Raw genomic sequence first — 22,660 nt, forward strand, 5'->3', positions numbered from 1 at the left:
TATAAAAACTCAAAAAGTTTTTTTAGGCATTCACAAATATTCGATATGTGCCCCTTTAGTGATTCGGCAGACATCAAGCCGATAATCAAGTTCCTCCCACACTCGGCGTAGCATGTCCCCATCAATGAGTTCGAAAGCATCGTTGATGCGAGCTCGCAGTTCTGGCACGTTTCTTGGTAGAGGAGGTTTAAACACTGAATCTTTCACATAACCCCACAGAAAGAAATCGCATGGGGTTAAGTTGGGAGAGCGTGGAGGCCATGACATTAATTGCTGATCATGATCTCCACCACGACCGATCCATCGGTTTTCCAATCTCCTGTTTAAGAAATGCCGAACATCATGATGGAAGTGCGGTGGAGCACCATCCTCTTGAAAGATGAAATAGGCGCTGTCGGTCTCCAGTTGTGGCATGAGCCAATTTTCCAGCATGTCCGCGGGCTACGCGTGAAACTTGCCCGCACGCGTTCAACCGTTTCTTCGCTCACTGCAGGCCGACCCGTTGATTTCCCCTTATAGAGGCATCCAGAAGCTTTAAACTGCGCATACCATCGCCGAATGGAGTTAGCAGTTGGTGGATCTTTGTTGAACTTCGTCCTGAAGTGTCGTTGCACTGTTATGACTGACTGATGTGAGTGCATTTCAAGCACGACATACGCTTTCTCGGCTCCTGTCGCCATTTTATCTCACTGCGCTCTCGAGCGCTCTGGCGGCAGAAACCTGAAGTGCGGCTTCAGCCGAACAAAACTTTATGAGATTTTCTACGTATCTGTAGTGTGTCGTGACCATATGTCAATGAATGGAGCTACAGTGAATTCATGAAATCGCTTCAATCATTTGTAATAGCCCTGTACTTGCCCTGTTTTCTAAATCCACAATCATGATCCACAATCATGAGCCTCACCAACCTTCTAAGGTAACTCACAAAGTCAGTGGCGCTGCATGTGTTCCTACAGTTCCATGTATACCAACTTATGGACCTCGATGTAGGCTTATACGAGTTTTTCCATTCTCCTGCAAATAATTCAAGTCAGCATTTTGCAAACATGACTTATGAAAGTGATAATTCGGTAATATTCACCCCTGTCAGCACCCGCTTTCTTTGAAATTGGAATTATTATATTCTTGAATCTGATGGTATTTCACGTGTCTCAAACATCTTGGACACCAGGAATAACAGTTTTGTCATTGCTGGCTCTCGCAGGAATATCAGTAGTTCTGAGGCAAAGTGTCATCTACTCCAGCTGCAAAATGACTCAAGACTTCTGTCAAATTCTTCTCACAGTGTCGTATCTCCCATCTCATATTTTTTCTAATTCCTCTTCCTTTTCTGTAATACTGGGTCCAGTTTCATTTGCATCTTAGTTTTATCTTTCTTCTTAGTATTGGTCTTCCATGTGTGCTCTTGATATTTAAGCAGCTATATGTCTTTTTCCAAAGAGCTCTGCAATTTTTGTGTAGGCAGCATCTGTCTTTACCCTATGCATGCTTCTACAGCCTTACAGTTGTCCTCTAACCATTCCTGCTTAGACACTTTACATTTTCTGCCAACTAATATATAGCGATCTGTATTCCCTTTCGCATGCTTCATTTGCTGCATTTTTATATTTTCTCATTTCATGGATGAAATTCAATATCTCCTGTCATCTGCGAAGAGTTTTACTAGACTTGGGCTTTTTGCCTATTTGACCCTCTGCTGTTTTAACTGTTTAATCTCGCAAGTTACCTATTCATCTTCTACTGTATTCCTTTCCCCTGTTCTAGTATAACATTGCTGAAAGGTTCAAAGAAAATCTAATTTCAAACACGTACCTGACTCACACAATTATAGTGGTGGTGACTTCAATCTGCCCTCGATACGTTGGCGAAAACACATGTTTAATTTCGGAAGTACGCATAAAACATCTTCCGAAATTGTGCTAAACGCATTTTATGAAAATTATTTCAAGCTTGATGAGCCTACCTGAGTAGTAAACTGTTTTGAAAACACACTGAGCGCTTAGCAACAAATAATGCTGAGCTAATAACAAACATGAAAACGAATTCAGGGATTAGTGCACACAGCATGTGTTATAGCGAGACTGAATACCAGGCCCCCACAACCGCACGAGTGGTCGACTGTGAAGAGCGGACAAATTGAATAGCTGGGCGGCGGCCATCAGAGTGGTAAACTGACACGCGGAGTTCGAATGTTTATGCATAGCTTTTGGTTATAAAATGCCTTCCCTTGAGTTAGGTCGCAAACAGAATGCCTCATTTAAATACGTTACTACAATATACTTTTTAATTTATGAACAAACAGCAACTAGTCACTGTTTATGAATTTATCTTACGTACTACATGGAATCTGCCGTAGCTAAAAGTTATGTACTGGACCCCTAGCATTTTTCGTAGTTCATTTACAATATATGTACGCAAAATGCATCAAAATACTCGAAGATTTGCCCACTATATTAATAGATATTTTCTCACTACCTTGCTTTAGATTTTATGACGAGAAGTGCGTTATATATGGCATAGTGCTTTGGCAACTCACGACCAAATTATCAAGTTTCAACCTAACCTAGACCATGAAAACACTACCGATCAGCCAACTTTCTTAAAAATTATCAGAACATATAAAATGGTATAAACATATAAAATGGTATTCTGTCGGTAGGAAATCTTGCCTCCTGACAGCGTGTAACCATTTTTGTAACAGCTTTGGTTTTGAGAAAGGGAACCTACAAATAGATGCACAGACGTTATGCTAATTCCGTGTCACAAAAACATTTATTAAGCAAGTGCACTGACATACAAAACAACTTAAAATATTCACATACCTGTGAAATGTAATATTCGTTCCTTTCTCGAATTTATTTGTACAATTAATCGCTGCACAACTCTTCACCATTGTACTTCTTTTGATTGGAATGTACAGACAGTAGAATTACGAGTAACAAATACTGTATGTACGCCCCAACAAATATACAACGTAGAATCAGAGTCTTCATAAACAACAATACTACACAACACATCAGACTACAACCACTATAATGGCGTCCAGCCGAAGGTTCAAATTATCCCGCGACTGCAGCGCCATCAGTGAGTCTAGTTATTTTTTATGAGGTCTTTGCTGAATACCGTAACTGCCAGTTCCACCAAAAATAAATGAAACATATAGCTATTCAAAAAAGCAGATAAAAATTCGTTTGACACTTTCCTGAGAGACACTTCCCACTCCTTCCATATTAACAATGTAAGTGTGCACTAGATATTTGAATTCAAAGAAACTGTATCGACAGCAGTTGGGTGATTTATACCAAATAACTTAACAAATAACGGAGCTGATCCCCCGTGGTACACAAAACGGGTCAGAACACTGTTGCAGAAACAACGAAAGAAGCCTGCCAAATTTAATCGATTGCAAAATCCCGAAGACTGATGATCTTTTGCAACACCTTGATATGTAGCGTGGACTTCAATGCGATGTGTTTATAAAAGTTTCCACAACCAAACTCTGTCTGGAAACATGGCAGAAAATCCAAAGAGATCCTGGTCGTATCTAAAGTATGCTACGAGAAAGACACAACCAATACCTTCTCTGCTTGATAACAATGGAAATATTATCGATGACAGTACTGCTAAAGCAAAGTAAGTAAACACAGCCTTCCGAAATTCCTTCACCAAAGAAGATAAAGTAAATATTCCAGAATTTGAATCAAGAACAGCTGCCAACAAAAGTAAATTAGAAATATATATCCTTGGAGTAGTGAAGCAACTTAACTCACTTAATAAAAGCAAGTCTTCCGATCCAAACTGTATACAAATAGGTTCTTTTCAGAGAATGCTGAAGCAATAGAGCCATACTTAACCATCATTCACAACCACTCGCTCGATGGAAGATCCGTTCCCAAAGACTGGAAAACTGCACAGGTCATACCAATATTCAAGAAAGGCAATAGGAGTAATACAGTAAATTACAGGTCCGTATCATTAATATCGACATGTAGCACGATTCTGGAATATATATTTTGTTTGAACATTATGAATTACATCGAAGAGAACGGTATATTGACAAATAGTCAACACGGATTTAGAAAACATCGTTCTTGTGAAACACAATTAGCTCTTTACTCACACGAACTGTTGAGTGTTATAGACAAGGGATTTCAAATTGATTCCGTATTTCTAGGTTTTCAGAAGGCTTTTGATACCGTACCGGTATCTCACAAGTAGCTTGTAATCAGATTGTGATTCGCGATTCACTGTCAAAGAGGTCACAATTCTTAGTAACAGACGCAAAGTCATCGAGTAAAACGGAAGTGATTTCTGGCGTTTCTCAGGGTAGTGTTAAAGGCCCTCTGCTGTTCCTCATATGTATAAACGATTTAGCAGACAATCTGAGCTATCTTAGGTCGTTTGCAGATGATGCTGTTGTCTATCGACTAGTAAAGTCATCAGAAGAGCAAAACAGACGTCAAAACGATTTAGAAAAGATATCTGTGTGGCGCGAAAATAGGCAGTTGGCCCTAAATAACGCAAAAGTGTGAGGTCATCCACATGAGTGCTAAAAGGGATCCGTTTAATTTCGGTTACCCTATAAATCAGTCAAATCTGAAGGTCGTAAATTCGATTAAATTCCTAGGAATTGGAAAGAACACATAGAATATGTTTGAGGAAAGTGAACCAAAGACTGCATTTTATTGGCAGAATACCTGGAAGATGCAACAGATCTAGTAAAGAGACTGCTTACGCTACACTCTTTTGGAGTACTGTTGTGCAGTCTAGGCATGCACATGTTTGGACTCTAGCATCAAATGGAACATGTGCAAACATATTTACGGTGCATGTACAGTTCGACTACATGAGCGCCCCGTTGCAAAGTCTCCTGACAAGAACGATTTGATTATACGAGTGAAGACACCCGTACTGCAATGAGCGTCATGCAATACTAGCCCAAGTAAGTGCACTGGGAACATCCAACAGCTCCTCATCGTTGTCACAACAGAAGGACATAATCGATGGTCAGTTACTTCAGTTTGTTAACTGCATAACTACAACAGAGGAGCTTAATATCGTCAAGAAGCACATTGCGTGTTTAAAGCCGACATTGGTCACAGTGCGCAATGAAAGTGAGCGAGTGCCAACCTTCAAAGTAAAAAATGTTTCCCTGAAGAGAAACATAATTCCACAAAGAAGACTGTTTTCCACCAAAAAGAAAAAAAAAAAAACAGAAGCAAGTGAAGCACTATCAATCGCTGTTTCTCTACTCCAAGAAAGACTGGTAGTGAGTGATGACACCGAAGATAAACAAATACACGGCAATTTTTTATAATTGCGAAAATAATGAAGTTCCTTCGTAAGTAATACATGATTTTCGACTTATCAGTTGTGAGTTTTGTGTTCTTTTTCTCGTTCCTATTGTATTTATTTACAGTTTTCTTATTTATGTGTCAGGATTACAAAAATAGCTATTGTGTCAGTAGATAAGGTAGGTCGTAAGATAACTAGTTACCAATGAGTTAATTAAATATTACAATGACTTAATTATTCCCTGCCGTTTCATAAGATTATGCAGTACTTTTATGGGACGAATCGAAGGGGTCTGCTAACCCACAAAAGCACATTTTGAGCTGCTACGTATTATACGTTTTATTAAATTCAAAGTCAGGAACTGAATTTCAATAGAGCAAAACAAATTATGAGCTCTTTTTGCACATGAAAAAAAAGTTACTACGTCTTTCGCACTTCAGTGAAGCCGTGAAGCGCATGTACCGGTGACAGCTCGGCCACCCCTTGCTTCGTGGAACTTCGGCAGCCATCGTTAGTGTTCGGAGCGAAGCCGCCGGTCTCCATGGTCGAGTGCAGAACGCAGCCACAAAGATATGTCACTCGTGCCAAAAACCGGAATACCGTATGTACGAAGACAAAACGATTGAGACTGTTTTCAACGAAATGAAAGCTACTAGACACATTCCTCTTGGAAGGCCTGACCGTCAGAGAAATCACAGCGGTGTCACTGACGCATTATCGTGACTAAGCAAATGCATGTAGTGTGGAAGTTCTTGAACATCATCTTTGGTAGGATGCAGTAACCAGTGGCAGTGCCTGCCTGCCACCTATCAACAAATCGGGAAACTACACAGTAACGCGAACAGCAGTAGATAGTGTGTTTTCTTGTATCACTCTCAATTTTCGGTCCTAAGTAAAGAATTTTTTAAAGGTAATTGAAAGCAAAGTGAACTATTGTTTGACTAAATCTGAGTAGTAGATGAAGATACTACTCAGTTTCAAAATATAAGTAATATTCTCGATGAATGTTTAAGTCGTATAATTTTACTTTATATACCTAAAAGCGAAGAATATGTGTTGGAAGGTACGAGGTTATGGGAGCTCACCGACTTTGCCACGACTGCAGCCACCAAATGGGTCATACCCACATTCGTAATGCTCCGCATAGCGACGATTACCTTCTTTACTATGCCAAATTTATTTTCTTGTGCATACATGTTGCAGAGTATGTTCTTGTTACACAAGTGAATAATTAGCATTCCATTAATGCTTTTTGTTAAAAACAATGGTGTTAATTGAAGTCTCGATAGCCGCGACTTAGGCCGAAATTTTGCGAGTGACCAACAACCGAAATTGTATTTACATTTCTTTAAAATAAGGTAGCAACTTTTTGGACGTAGTAGTGTCAATAGCGTCTACTATCGCCCTAAAAGTTCAATTGAACGTTTCTAAATCGTATTTCTGAACACATTTCGTGTTAGTTGTTAGTTGAATGGAACCGATGTAGTTCTAAACTCACCTCCTAATGTAACTAAAAACTTCAGAGAAAACCTCAGTTCGCTTGTACATAAGTTCCCTAATCACAATGGAGGAACACTTTTAATCATCCAACAATCAATTGGGATAATTATGAATTTGTTGGTGCTGGGCGTGACAAGACATCATATGAAACATTACCAAATGCCTGCTCTGAAAATTACTTAGAAGAGATAGTTCGGAAACCCATGCATGATGAAAATACACTACTGGCCATTAAAATTGCTACACCACAAAGATGACGTGCTACAGACACGAAATTTAACCGACAGGAAGAAGATACTGTGATATGCAAATGATTAGCTTTTCAGAGCCGGTGGCGACACCTACAACGTGCTGACATGAGGAAAGTTTCCAACCGATTTTTCATACACAAACAGCAGTTGACCGGCGTTGCCTGGTGAAACGTTGTTGCGATGCCTCGTGTAAGGAGGAGAAATGCGCACCATCACGTTTCCAACTTTGATAAAAGTCGGATTGTAGCCTATCGCGATTGCGGTTTATCGTAACGCGACATTGCTACATTGCTGCTCGCAGAATATAGAATCGGTGGGTTCAGGAGGGTAATACGGAACGCCGTGCTGGATCCCAACGGCCTCGTATCAATAGCAGTCGAGATGACAGGCATCTTATCCGCATGGCTGTAACGGATCGTGCAGCCACGTCTCGATCCCTGAGTCAACAGATGGGGACGTTTGCAAGACAACAACAACCATCTGCACGAACAGTTCGACGACTTTTGCAGCATCATGGAGTATCAGCTCGGAGACCATGGCTGCGGTTACCCTTGACGCTGCATCACAGACAGGAGCGCCTGCGATGGTGTACTGAACGGCGAACCTGGGTGCACGAATGGCAAAACGTCATTTTTTCGGATGAATCTAGGTTCTGTTTACAGCATCATGATGGTCGCATCCGTGTTTGGTGTCATCGCGGTGAACGCACATTGAAAGCGTGTATTCGTCTTCGCCACACTGGCGTATCTTCCGGCGTGATGGTATGGGGTGCCATTGGTTACAAGTCTCGGTCACCTCTTGTTCGCATTGACGGCACTTTGAACAGTGGACGTTACATTTCAGATGTGTTACGACCCGTGGCTCTACCCTCCATTCGATCCCTGCGAAACCCTACATTTCAGCAGGATAATGCACGACCGCATGTTGCAGGTCCTGTACGGGCGTGTCTGGATACAGAAAATGTTCGACTGCTGCCCTGGCCAGCACATTCTCCAGATCTCTCACCAACTGAAAACGTTTGGTCAATGGTCGCCGAGCAACTGGCTCGTCACAATACACCAGTCACTACTCCTGATGAACTGTTATATCGTGTTGAAGCTGGATGGGCAGCTGTACCTGTACACGCCATCCAAGCTCTGTTTGACTCAATGCCCATGCGTATCAAGGCCGTTATTACGGCCAGAGGTGGTTGTTCTGGGTACTGATTTCTCAGGATCTATGCACCCAAATTGTGTGAAAATGTAATCACATGTCAGTTCTAGTATAATATATTTGTCCAATGAATACCCGTTTATCATCTGCATTTCTTCTTGGTGTAGCAATTTTAATGGCCAGTAGTGTATATTGCATCTAATGGCAACAAAGACCTGACCTCTTTAACGATATCCACATCGACACTGGTATCAGTGATCGTGACGCAGTGAAAGCAACAATGAATAACAAAGTACAAAAGACAACCGAAAAAAGTAGAAAGATTTATATATTCAGCTAACTAGACAAAAAAAACAGCAGTGTCATATTTCATAGAGGAACTTGAGACTCTTAGCTCAGGAGAAGCAGTATAGAGGAATTATGGCCGAAGTTTTAAAAGAATAGTTGACCATGCACTAGATAGTGTGGATGTAGCCACAGGAAGGTACTGAGGGTTCAGATCCATCCCTATATGTTCACAAAGCTAAATCCAGAAAGGTAGAAGGGATCTTAAAATCAAGTGCTATGTAACTCTTATTTCAAAATTACTGAATTTTCATACCGTGGCAATTGCACCTGTGGCGTGGTGCGCAAGGGGGGAAATACGGCACCGACGAGCCAGCGGTAGCGACAATGTTGGCACCAATTGTGGACCGAGCCTCAATGCACTGCGTTTATCTGGAGTCCAGGAAAAGTCCAAGTAGAGCTTTGGTAAGTGCTATCCTAATTTTCATAGTTGCTGAGGACGGGCTTGCAGTGAGAAGACATATGTTCACTTGGCCGCTTCCTGAAAACTGCGGAAATTGTTGTCGATATCATGGCATTTTCTAAGTGTTTATTTTAAGTAATGTTAAGCAGGAGAGATGACTGGCTAGTGTGCCCAGTATGATAATCTCTCTGCCTTGTTACGTTTACTTTTCTCCATTTACATGATACATGTAGCATCTGAAAATTGATCGATTTGATACAAAATTGTGTAAGAGAAAAGTTGTAGAGCATTAAAGTGTGTTTTTAAAAAGTCTGACAAAGTGCCAAAAGACCTAAATGGTAAGTAAATATCACCGTTAGTCAGTGTAATAGAAATCGCATCCATCAAGTTAAAACTTTGGTGCGCTCAAATTAAGATCCAAAGTAGCTTGGCACTGCCAAGTAACACAACTCGACGAAACTTGGTTCATACATAAAAAGAAATACCATAGAATACCCACAGTACAAAAAAAAAAAAAAAAAAAAAAAGCACGAACAGAAATGACACTTCTATTCAAAGACAATAATTACTCTGAAGTTACAGTGAAACATGATTACTCCCCTGGACATTACAAAAGGTGAGACACGTTTATTAATAGGCGTTTGTGATCACCATGGACAGCAATGCATCCTCTGCAACGTGCTCACATGGCCACGAGGTTGATACGGAGTAGTTGTGGATGGGGGCGTTCGAATCCATGACCAGGTGGTTGACAACATCCGGATGGTCTTCGGTGCATGAGGACATGTTGCAATATCTACAGCTACATCAATATATATTTCTTAAGCCACCATATGGTGCGTGGCAGATGATATCCTGTACCATTACTGGCCACTTCCTTTTTCTGTTCCACCAGCAAATAAAGCGAGTGAAAAACGAATATCTATATGCCTCCATACGAGCCCTAATATCTTGTATTTACCTTCGTGGTCCTTACTCGCAATGTATGTTGGCGGCAGTAGACTTGTTTGGCGGCCGTGTGGGATTAGCCGAGCGGTCTGCGTGTTCGGTCAGAGAGCCGGTTGGCCTCTGTAATAAAAAAACTGAGCCGAAGGATCAACAAACGAACTTGAGCAGATGTCATGTGACGTCCGCAACGACCAAACACAACGATCAACAACGAACAAAATGAAAAAAAAGGGTCTAAGGCGCAGCAGCCATGGACTGTGCGGCTGGTCCCGTCGGAGGTTGGAGTCCTCCCTCGGGCATGGGTGTGTGTGTTTGTCCTTAGGATAATTTAGGTTAAGTAGTGTGTAAGCTTAGGAACTGATGACCTTAGCAGTTAAGTCCCATAAGATTACACACACATTTGACATTTTTTTGACTTGTTTGGCAGCCAGCTTCAAATGCCGGTTCTCTAAATGTTCTCAGCAATGTTTCTCGAAAAGAACATCACCTTCCCTATAGAGATTCCCATTTGAATTCCTGAAGCATCTCTGTACCACTTAATGTGTTGTTCAGACCTACCGGTAACAAATGTAACTGCCCGTGACTAAATTGCTTCGAAGTCTTCCTTTAATCCGAACTGGTACGGATCCCAAACGCTCGAGTAGAACTCAAGAATAGTCTCCCCAATGCATATCACACATGCTCGATGGGATTTCAGTCGGGGGAATGGGCGGGTCAGTTGATTCATCTAATGTCCTCGTTCCAAGAGCCTCTCCACCTGCACTGGTAGATGTGGTTGCGCGTTGTCATCTACAAAAATGGTCAGGACAGAACGCATCCCTGAAAAGACGCACATGGAGAAGGAGTCATATCACAATAAAGATGACCTGCAAGTGTACCTTGTTCAAAGATTTTGAAGTCAGTACACCCATAAAACATTATGCCTCCCCATACCACCAAAACTATCATGCTGGATGTTTCCTCACATGGCGAGAGGTTGGAACATATAAGACACCCAGGAACACTGTCGAGTGTGAACGCTTTGGAGTCCAGGTTTTATGTTGTGGGGAGCATAATGTTTCATGGGTGTACTGATCTACAAATCATTGAACATCATACTCTCAGCAGGCACTGCACACTTTCCCTGTTGGCATCTTCTCAGGGGTGCATTCGGTCCTCCCTGAATTAATTTTTACGGATGATGATGCACAATAGCATCGAAGAGCGCAGGCGAATGGACTTTCACAATGAGAGGAAATTCGGTAAATTGACTGGCCTGCCCGTTCACCCGACTGAAATCCCATTGAGAACATGTGGGAAGCATTGGGAAGACGTATTGCAACATGTGTGTATGCCCTAATGACCATCCGGTAGTTGTCAATCAAGCTGTCGATGCATAGTACGCCCTATCACAAGAATTCCATACCAACTTTGCGGCCAGCGTGGGAGCACATTACAGACGAAGCATTGCCGTCCATGGTTGTTACATACGCTGTTAAGAGCCATGCTGTGCCTTTTGTAAGGTCCAGAGGAGCATCATGAATCACAGTGATTTCAATGTAATTATTGTCAGTCTAACTTCTTTTCGTCTCATTGCCTATTCTTTCAGTTATTACCAGTACTATATTGTAGCAGATTTTTCTGTGTATGGTATGTTTCATTGAGCTACGTTACTTGGCAGCGACATATCATGCGAAAGTTTCTTTGTGCCTTAAGTTTTGACACCAGTGTAGATTTGGATACAATAAATTTAACAGAATAACATGAAATAAAAGACAATACATATGAAACAACGTGGCAAATTAAAACTGTGTGCTGGAGCGATACTCGAACTCGGGACCTTTGCCTTTCGCGGGCAGCTGCAGAAGCAGGACGACGGGTAGGGCAGGGGTCGACACCCAAAGCCTGGCCATCCCGTCGCCACGCCCAAGCAGCGTGTTCGAGGATCGAGGGATCAGGACGAGGATGTAGCGGGTTGGTCTATGTTGTTTTATTTATTTATTTCTTTAATTTTTATAACATTTTTAATTTTTTAAATTTTTATTTTGTATTGTATTTATGGATTTATTTGAGAGAACATAGGTGTTGACATAACGTGTTCTGAGGAGCATATCCAAGTGACGCAATTTGTTCTCCTACAGCAGAGCATGTGTCTGGTGTAGGAGTCAGCGGTACATAGCCGCCGCTGTGCGGCGAACATTGCTACAGAATTGCACTCCTAAACACTTGAGTACGGGCACCTTGTCAAAGGGCACCGCCGTTGCGTGGGAAAGCCCCCCTCCGACATCCATCTATTTTGTCTTCTTCACCTTGATGACGCTCCCAGAGACCGCCCCGTACTGGCGTAGCCACTGAAGCATTTCATCCTCTGGTCTGGCCAGGAACACCACGTCATCGACGAATGCTCCACAACGAAATGTCACATCCCTCATGGAAATGCCTGTTAATCGCTGCCATAGACCATGTAAAGCTGGTTCAACCGCTGCCGCAAATAATATACCCAACAGGGGGCACACTCGTCGCACTGACCGTCCAACAACAATGTGACCAGACTGGTAACCGTTGACCATTGCAACTGAGCTACCCAAGCACAACTCATGACCTGTCCCCACAGCTTCAATTCCGCCAGTCCCCCGTCTCCTACCTTCCAAACTTCACAGAAACTCTCCTGTGAACCTAGCAGAAATAACACTCCTGCAAAAAGGATATTGTGGAGACATGGCTTAGCCACAGCCTGTAGGATGTTTCCAGAATGAGATTTTTACTCTGCAGTGGAGTGTGCTTTGTAGAGCACTTGCCCGCAAAAGGCAAAGGTCCTGAGTTCGAGTCTCGGTCCGGCACACGGTTTTAATCTGCCAGGAAGTTTCATATCAGTGCACACTCCGGTGGAGAGTGAAAATCTCATTCTGGACAATATGTATGTTTACTTGGGTACTTGTTATGTTTATTATTAATTTCGTCTATATGGACTTCCACATAGTTGATCAAAAACTAGATAGTAGAATTGTCGTGAGAGATTTCTATTACTTTTGTGTATTGTACACTTTAAACTCTTTGATATCATTATAGAATTAATTCAGAAGCTGGCAGCACATCTACAAATCTCTTGATGAATATTTTTGTATACGATTTTCTCAATATCTTGTTGTGTTTTAGAAACAAAGGCTCTCGGGTTTGCAGCTGAAGTAACAGAACGTGAAAGGCAGTTGAATGTTTTCTTTAGATTTGAACGGTCGCTTTTCTGTTTAGAACAAATGATCGTTCTAAGTACATCTGCACTTCATGAACAACGAGAGTGGAATAGAAGAGAAAACCGATAGAGGTACTCAAAGTACCCTCTGCCACACACCGTTAGGTGGCTTGCGGAGTATGGATGTAGATGTGGATAAATTCGTGGTCTAATGTCCTCTAGGATTACAGGAGCAATATCAGCAATTCAGATGCCTTCCTCTTGATGGTTGGTGTGTAGGGTGCTCAAATGCGCGATCAGCGCCCGTACTAAGTCCCAATTTTCACATAGTCCAATTTTGTCACATTCCAATCTAATCACTTTCACGAATGATGATGAAGAAGATGATGATGATGATAATGAAATGATGAGGACAACACAAACACCCAATCCCCAGACAGAGAAATTCTCCAACCCGGCCGGGAATCGAAACCGGGACTCTGTGATCCAGAGGCACGCTTTCTTCTTGTTGGTCTTTGTTTCTGGCTTCAAACCACGTCATATAAGATGGAATAGCTAGTGTTTAGAAAGCTTAACATTTTTCCTTGCGCTGATTGATTTTTCCAACGAATAACAAGTCTTTATAGAACTTTTAGAACAACCTTTATGTATTGTCTCTGTCTTTGGGAAGCACTGGTATCCTTTATTCATCTTCATTTGCTTTGAAATGTTTTCCCATGAGATCATCCAGGCAGATACCTCATCATCTTCTGTTCGTTCAACTCTACTATGAACTGCAATATGTGATCAGTAAAACCATTTTGCTGGGTTATCATGGTATCTACCTTCAACAACAGGAAGATTTTCAATATCCCCTACTCGAAATTTTCCGTTTTGCCATTTTCAAAATGTCTTTGTAACATCACGACCAACATTTTTCCTGTTTTTAATTCAGTATCCTCACTTCATTTCTCATGTAATCCTATGATGTCTCTTCCCAATAAAAATAAACCGTTTCTTTTAAGGTAAAATATCTGAACTGACGAACGACAAATGTAGGATTCATTTTTCACTGTACCCCTTCTAGCATAGTGATCTTTCCAATAAAATTTCATGAACAGCAACAGCGGTATAGTTCGCCAAAACAACATGTTTACTATACTTTCTCGTCGTAGTCCTCTCAGTAGCGTTTATATGCCTCTTTCCTTCATTGTGTCAGATCTACCTAGTCCATAATACTTTCACCACAGATAAAACATTCAGACGTCGCTCTGACGTCCATTGACAAATGTAACTGAACAGTGATCAGTTGACGACTGATGCCTCGTCCACTGCCAGTGGCCCACAACAGACATGGCAGAAAGCACACATTTTCAACAACGGAGCAACAAAATACAGAGAATGATTGATTGTACTGAGAAATAAGTTAAGCGACAAGTGTGAATACTGGAAAAAAATCACTGAAAGGAAAGTAAAAAATCGACCATGCGATTTCCATAAAATAGAAAAACGCGATATTTACTAACCACCTAGGTTTTTCGACATTTTCTTTGCTTTTTGAAAAAACGTTTTAACGGTCTACAACTTTTCTCCTAAAATTTTTTCATCAAATTGGTCAATTTTCCGATAGGTCACGTTTTATGGCGTCGAAACATGTTTTTCTGATGAAGTGTGGAAAGCTTGGAAGTAACAATGTTTCTTGAAAGAGTATTATAGATATGTTGATATTCAGAAGTGGTGCTTCTTTTTAATAATGACGATGAAATTAAATTAATCCTGTTCTGACACTTACAGTTATGCAGTTAATTGTTAAGGTTGATAGGGATCTCAAAGAGCACAAACAGCACGACGATTTTCGACTTCTGCCGACAAGTACCGATCAGAAAAAAGGGCCGAAATTGCCAAGAAAACTTTTACACGCTATATAACAAAGTATGGGGCTATAGATACAGAGAGGCTGAATGAAACGTGCTTGGCAGTCAAGAGAGCAATTTTTGAAGCCTTGATTGACGACCGTAGCAGAATATTATCGAAAGATCTTTCACAAACTTAAAGAAATTCTGGTTGAATGTAAAAACTGAGCGGAACCAAAGTTAGTGTCCAGTCTCTCATGGACAAGGCAGGAACTGCAACTGAGAGTGGTAAAGCAAAAGCAGAAATGCTGAACTCTGTTTTCAAATGTTCCTTTGCAGAGGAAAAAGCAGGAGTGTTATCCCAATTCAATGAGCGTATCTCTGAAAAGATGAGTGAAATATGTATTAGTGCCAGTGGCATTGAGAAACAACCGGAATCGTTAAACCTGAACAAAGCCCCACGGCCCAGTGGAATACCTGTCCGTTTATGTGCCAAGTTTGCGGCTAATTTAGCCCCTCCGTTAACTGTAATCTATAGTAGACAGCTTGAACAAAAAACCATGCCCAGTAGCTGGAGCAAAGCATGGGGTCAGACCTATCTACAAGAAGGGTAGAGGAAGTGATCCAAAAAATTACTGTCCAATATCCATGATAACCATTTGTTGTAGAATGTTAAAACGTATTCTGAGCCCAAAGATAATGAGGAATCTCAAACAGAATGACTTCACAGAAATGTTGAAAGGACTGAACTAACAGATTCTTGAAGACAGACGGAAACCATCCCGAGAAAGTCTACTAACAAGGTTTCAAGAAGCGACTTTAAATTATGTCTCTAGGAATATACTACAACCCCCTACATATCGCTTCCATAGGGATCTTGAGGACAAGATTAGATTAATTACAGCTTCCAAAGACATTGAAACAATCATTCTTCATGCATTCCTTATGTGAATAGGATGCTGCCATGCACTTCACAATGGCTTGCACAGAAGTAGATGTAGAATACCTAACCAAACAATCTTGGTAACGCGTCTTCTCTCGGAAAAAAGCGACTACTAATTCATTCTTCTGTCATTATATCTCTAAATCAGTACAACAACAGTAGCAACAGCACAAAACACTTCAGAATAGTTTTTGTTTACATACTGCCAAACTTTCATCCTTGAAGTTAATTCTTCTTTCAAAACTGATCATGGAGGATACAAGATGACTTGGACAGGCTTTGTGATTGGTGTAAAGAATGGCAGCTAACTCTAAATATAGATAAATGTAAAGTAATGCAAATGAATAGGAAAAAGAATCCCGTAATGTTTGAATATTCCATTAGTAGTGTAGTGCTTGACACAGTCACGTCGATTAAATATTTGGGCGTAACATTGCAGAGCGATATGAAGTGGGACAAGCAAGTAATGGCAGTTGTGGGGAAGGCGGATAGTCGTCTTCAGTTCATTGGCAGAATTTTGGGAAGATGTGGTTCATCTGTAAAGGAGACCACTTATAAAACACTAATACGACCTATTCTTGAGTACTGCTCGAGCATTTGGGATCCCTATCAGGTCGGATTGAGGGAGGACATAGAAGCAATTCAGAGGCGGGCTGCTGGATTTGTTACTGGTAGGTTTGATCATCACGCGAGTGTTACGGAAATGCTTCAGGAACTCGGGTGGGAGTCTCTGGAGGAAAGGAGGCGTTCTTTTCGTGAATCGCTACTGAGGAAATTTAGAGAACCAGCATTTGAGGCTGACTGCAGTATAGTTTTACTGCCGTCAACTTATATTTCGCGGAAAGACCACAAAGATAAGAGAGATTAGAGCTCGTACAGAGGTATATAGGCAGTCATTTTTCCCTCGTTCTGTCTGGGAAGGGAACAGGGAGAGAAGATGCTAGTTGTGGTACGAGGTACCCTCCGCCTCACAGCGTATGGTGGATTGTGGAGTATGTATGTAGATGTAGAGCTGTTATAAGCCAGTGAGTGGGGGAATAGTTTGCAAATTTTGAAGCAAATATTTTCACTTCAGAGGGATACTGTAGTGGGAAGAACAAAGGGAAAATAGAAGAAGTTCTCTCCCACAGCTACTCAGAATGTCCTTCAGGCACGGTTGGAGGAGAAAGGAAAGAACTGATCAGGGTGAAGGGAGACAGACGGGAAGAGGGTGACTGGAAACTGACAGTTGGTAGGAAGGCAGTGAAGAAGGGAGTGCAATCTGATAGTTTTATTATCAATACTAAAAACAGGTGTTAACTCCTGCCAGAGTGGAGAAGAGCTTCTGGTAGAACTAGGAGCAGGAAATGTCCAGCACACTTCAACCAAGATCATGAAGCCTAGGAATGAGCAACATGTCAGGAAGAAGAAGGTGATGCTGCTAGATAGTAGCCATAGGTGAGCTGCATGGCTCGAGTTACAGGAAAGCTTAGGAGCAGTGTACTAGGCCACTAGCAGTTTCAAACCAAGAGCAGGGCTATGTCAGATGATAGAGGACTTAGGGTTTTTAAATAAAGATTTTTCATAAGAAGGCAATGTAGTAACAGCGGTGGGGGCAGAAACAGTTTCGACAGCTATGGGGTATATGAAATAGAAACTGGTAATGGACAAAATAGTTTCCCTGACTTGTGGCACCAATGTATACTTTTTGAGCTATTCTGGTGTCATGACTGGCCATCCTTAATAGAAGTGTGGGGCAGAGTAATGTGAGGTTAGAAATAGCACTGATGGCTGGCAATTTTTCACATTGCTCTGGTACCTGTTGGGGCTCTTGACAGATGTGTGTCACTAGACATAGCCCGCACCCAAACAGTACCTAAATAAATCAAGTCACTGATACAAGCCCATATTTAATCGGGAAATTCTTAGTCTATTAAAGACTAGACTGCAACTGGATCTCAGGGACAAATTAATCCACATATATGTAAACGACCTTGAACATCATATATCTGTGCTCGACTCACCTGACTTCATACAAGAGGATGTTAAATTGAGCAGTCACAACAATAGCTGTACAACATAATCCTCCCCGCCATGTGCCCAGCAGTATAACCCCGAAAGGACAAAAGAGAATTATGTAAATTATGTGACAAAGTTGGGCCTGCCTCCCATGTGTAATGCACAACAGGTTGATCATGTTCCACTGAACTTACATAAAGAGAGGTGGAATAACAACTGCTATCATACAGGCTATTATGGTAATGGTCACTGGCTGTGCCATACCAAAAACTACAACAATAACAATAGGTGGAATTCCCAGAGGGGAGATAACAACCACCAATCCGTAACAATGATGACACACATTATATTCTAGTAGCAAAGCAAACAATTGAAGGTGATTGGCCAATGCAGAACGCCACTGTAAATGTTAATGAAGTGGTAAAAGAAATATGAACCACTGACATGGGGTCAACAGATTAAATCTGCGAACACTGCACCCTCAAATGTTGGCTATGAACTGTAAAATTACTGGAGCTATTGGTGTTAAATCATGTAATATTGTGATGTAAACCCAGATGGAAGTTAAAATAAGAAATGGAGTGACAAAATGCCCATTGCTAGTTACAGATGGATTGGTAGTAGAATGCATTCTTGGCACTGATTTCGTATGAGAAAGGATGCACTTCTCTTCTCATGAAAGTTTTTTAAAAATCTATGGCCAGAACGTTATAGCAGATTTTAAGAAAATAAAATTGAAATGTGGTAAACAGTGTCTTGGCTTCATGGTAAAATTACTTGAGACAAGGCAACATACACCAATAGCACCCCTCATACTGTAGTCAGGTTGAAAATACTGAAAATCTGGTTAAAGGTAAGACTGTAGAGTCTACTGCTACTGACTCACTACACCAACAAGAATTAAGACCAAAAGGGCAGCCATCACAAATGAGATAAAACAAATGCTTGAATGGAGGATAATAGAGACTTCCATCTCACCTTATTGTAATACACTGTTAACTGTGACAAAACCCATCATTAACTAATATATCTTTAATTACAGCAAGTAGAGACTGAAATTTAACGCAATATGTTGTACACTTACCTTATATCACACAAGGACCCCATAATCACGCAGAAGTGCTGCAGCACGACATGGCACAGACTTGACTAATGTCTGAAGTAGTTCCAGAGGAAATCGACACCATGAATCATGCAGGACTGTCCAGTCCTACTGGAATTGACCTAGTCCACTGGAGTGTACAATGGACATGAATGGATGCAGGTGATCAGACTGGATGCTTACATACGTGTCACCTGTCAGAGTCATATCTAGATGTTTCAGGGGTCCCATATCACTGCCCACGCCCCACACCCTTACAGAGCTTCCAGCAGCTTGAACAGTCCCCTGCTGACATGCATGGTCCATGGACTCATGAGGTTGTCACCATACCTATACACGGCCATCTGCTCGATACAATTTGAAATGAGACTCGTCTGACCAGGCAACATGTATCCAGTCATCAACAATCCAATGTCGGTGCTGATGGGCCCAGGTGAGGTGTTAAGCTTTGTGTCATGCAGTCATCAAGGGTACATGAGTGGGCCTTTGGCTCCAAAAGCCCATATTGATAATGTTTCATTGAATGATTCACACACTGACGCTTGTTGATGGCCCAGCATTGAAATCTGCACCAATTTGCGGAAGGGTAGCACTTCTGTTACATTGAACAATTCTCTTCCGTCGTCGTTTGTCCCGTTCTTGCAGGATATCTTTGTGGTCACAGCAATGTCAGAGGTTTGATGTTTTACCAGATTCCTGATATTCACAGTACACTCATGAAATGGTCGTATGTGACTTCATCACTACCTCAGAGCTGATGTGGCTCATGCACTGACTGTAACACCATGTTCAAACTCACTTAAATCTTGATAACCTGTCATTGTAGCAGCAGTAACCAGTCTAACAATTGTGCCAGACATTTGTCTTATATAGGCATTGCTGACCACAGTGCCATATTTTGGCTGTTTACATATCTCTGTATTTGAAAGCACATGCCTATACCAGTTTCTTTGAAATGTCAGCGTATAATCCCATGTTGTGCAAACAAAGTGATAATTGGTTTACTGTTTTCAGCATACAAACGAAATTATTAATATTGCTAAATATTATTTAAAATTAGCCAGGCATGCCATTTTTCATAACACAAGTGGGTGCTTGGCTTACTTTGTACACATAAAAGACAAGCTGTCTTTATTGTACCAATGTAAACATCTCTGATCAAAATCACAGTATAATTTTAATTTAATTAAACAATGATAAAATAAACTTACATTATATGAGCTAATGATCTGTGTAGGTGAATAATAACAAAACAAACCTTCATTATATCACGTTGTTCCACATAGAAGTGTTCTCCCATAAGACACTTTAAATAGTGCATTTGCATGGGATCTCCCTTACCACGTATTCGATTACTAATTATCCCGCCTGTGCCATTGTGGGATTGTGCTGCTAGCTCATAATCTGAGTCTTTTATTACACGGATCATCAATTTATCCCCTCACTGGTCACTGTTTATTTTATATTATTGATGCTCACATGGACGTATGGTGACACGGCTTACCAACTGCATTGGCTGAAACAAAAATGAAGGAATAGGCATGGACTTGTAACTATAAAACAATAGTGGAATGATATAAGATAATGTTGTTTGTGTTTGGTGCACTTTATACATAGGTGCATCCACTTGTGGGGTTAAATATATTATAGGCATTGACACTCAGTATCAATAAGCATAATATTATACTTGTGTGTGTTGTTTGATGTTCTTATACCTGTAAAACCTCACTGTACTCACCTTGATCTCTAGCAAAACTGGACCACACAGCATGCCTTCCGTAATGTGAAGGTACTGATTATTTCATTTGACACTTTCACTTTTGATACTGAGGATGGTAAGTTAACTTTACAGGCTGAATATTGTCAATGTTTTGTAAACATTATCAACATCTGTCCTTCTTAAAAATCTTTAAAGAAATACATATTCACAAGAAATATTTAATACATTAAATCTGTTGTAGAATATGAAATCAGAAGTAACATTAGTTTTGTACTGATGCATGGAATGTTCTGGAAGGTTTGAGAAAAAATAGCATGCATTTATATGATTGTTCCCTGGGACTAATTGCATCAGACTGTCAGACAATTTTTGTAGCTGATAGCTTATAAATGTTTGAAGCTGTTTCCAGTATGGAACAATGTAAATGATCTCAAAATAAAACAATGGAAAATCCAGGATGGAATGTAACAATATTATGAAAAGGATTCACCATATAGCGGAGATACTGAGTCACAGACAAGCACAACAAAAAGACTGTCACAAGATAAGCTCTCGCCCAACAAGGCCTCTGTCAGAAATACATGACACACACACACACACACACACACACACACACACACACGAATGCTCATGCAAATGCAACTCTCACTCGCACATGACCACAGTCTCTGGCAGATGATTCCAGACTATGAGCAACAGCAGCAGTGAATGATAAGAGAGGCAACTGGGTGGGGGTAAGAATGAGAGTGGGATGGGGAGGGGGAGGGATAGCTGTGTAGGGGTGGGGGACAGTGAAATGCTACTGGGGAGCATGCAGGGCGAGGTGGAGAGAGGGAAAGACAATCGGAAGGTTAGATAGAGGGCAGGGCAGGGGGGGGGGGGGGGGGAGGACAATGAAAAAGGAGAGAAGTAAAAAGACTGGGTGCATTGGTGGAATAGAGAGCTGTGTAGAGCTGGAATTGTCTCAAGTTTTTGTGTAATATTCTTGTGTCTTGGATCCGTGAAATTGAATGTGGATCAACTCCAAACAATTGTGAATGAAAACAATCGTGTAAAGAAACTATTGTCACTGCCTTGTCACTAAACAACCTGGCCCTAACAACTGAAGTTAAAACTATGCACTACAGAAAAGTCTCTATAAACCTGATGCCCACAGCAGAAGAAAGTGACTGTTTGAATATAGTGTGTAAGTTTGAAATTACTGCAGATTTTTGAAACTGCACAAGGGCAATTAATGGTAAACACATTAGTATTATCAAACCAGAAGAAAGCAGTTCAATGTTTTTCAGTTATGAAGGCCTCTATTTGTTAGTCCTGATAGCAGTACTGGATGCAAACTATAATTTTATTTTTGTGGAAGTAAGAGCTTATGATGAAGGTCGTGACTGAAGTGTATGGAAAGAAACATCTTTATGGATAAAGCTGCAAAGAAACACACTGAACTGACCTCCACCCAGGGCAATCTGAAATATTCCAGGGGAATTGCCATTTGTATTAACAGGAAATGCAGCATTTGCATTGGATAATAATGTACTTCATGCCTGTGGTGGCTGAGAAGAGGGTGTCATCATCAGTCCCTGTTGTAATTGTGACATCACATAGCACCTTTGACTACAACAACAGCTACAAGAAATTGTACATTTGAAACTAGAAGGGTTGGCTATGGTGCTCCATGGACGCCCTGCAGCCTCAACTTTAGAGGACAACCTTAATCTCATGGACAAGAACCCAAGGGCAAGCACTCAAAACATTGCCCATGCCATGTGCTCCTACAGCACACAGTTTGGAGCTCAATGTCACTGCTGTGTGTATTGTAAAGTGGAGATTTGAAAGTGATCTGATCCTCAGACTGATTTTCCATCTGAACACTACATTTTAGAACATGGGTTCCTTATCAAACGATCATCTAAGCCACTCTACGGCCCCTAGAAGCCTGTAATATGAATTTTGAATCACCCTGTGTAAAGACAAAACATTATTACCAACAATCTTGAAAGTTCTG

The sequence above is a fragment of the Schistocerca nitens genome, chromosome 1 (genome assembly GCF_023898315.1).
Source record: "Schistocerca nitens isolate TAMUIC-IGC-003100 chromosome 1, iqSchNite1.1, whole genome shotgun sequence".
Lineage (NCBI taxonomy): Eukaryota > Metazoa > Arthropoda > Insecta > Orthoptera > Acrididae > Schistocerca > Schistocerca nitens.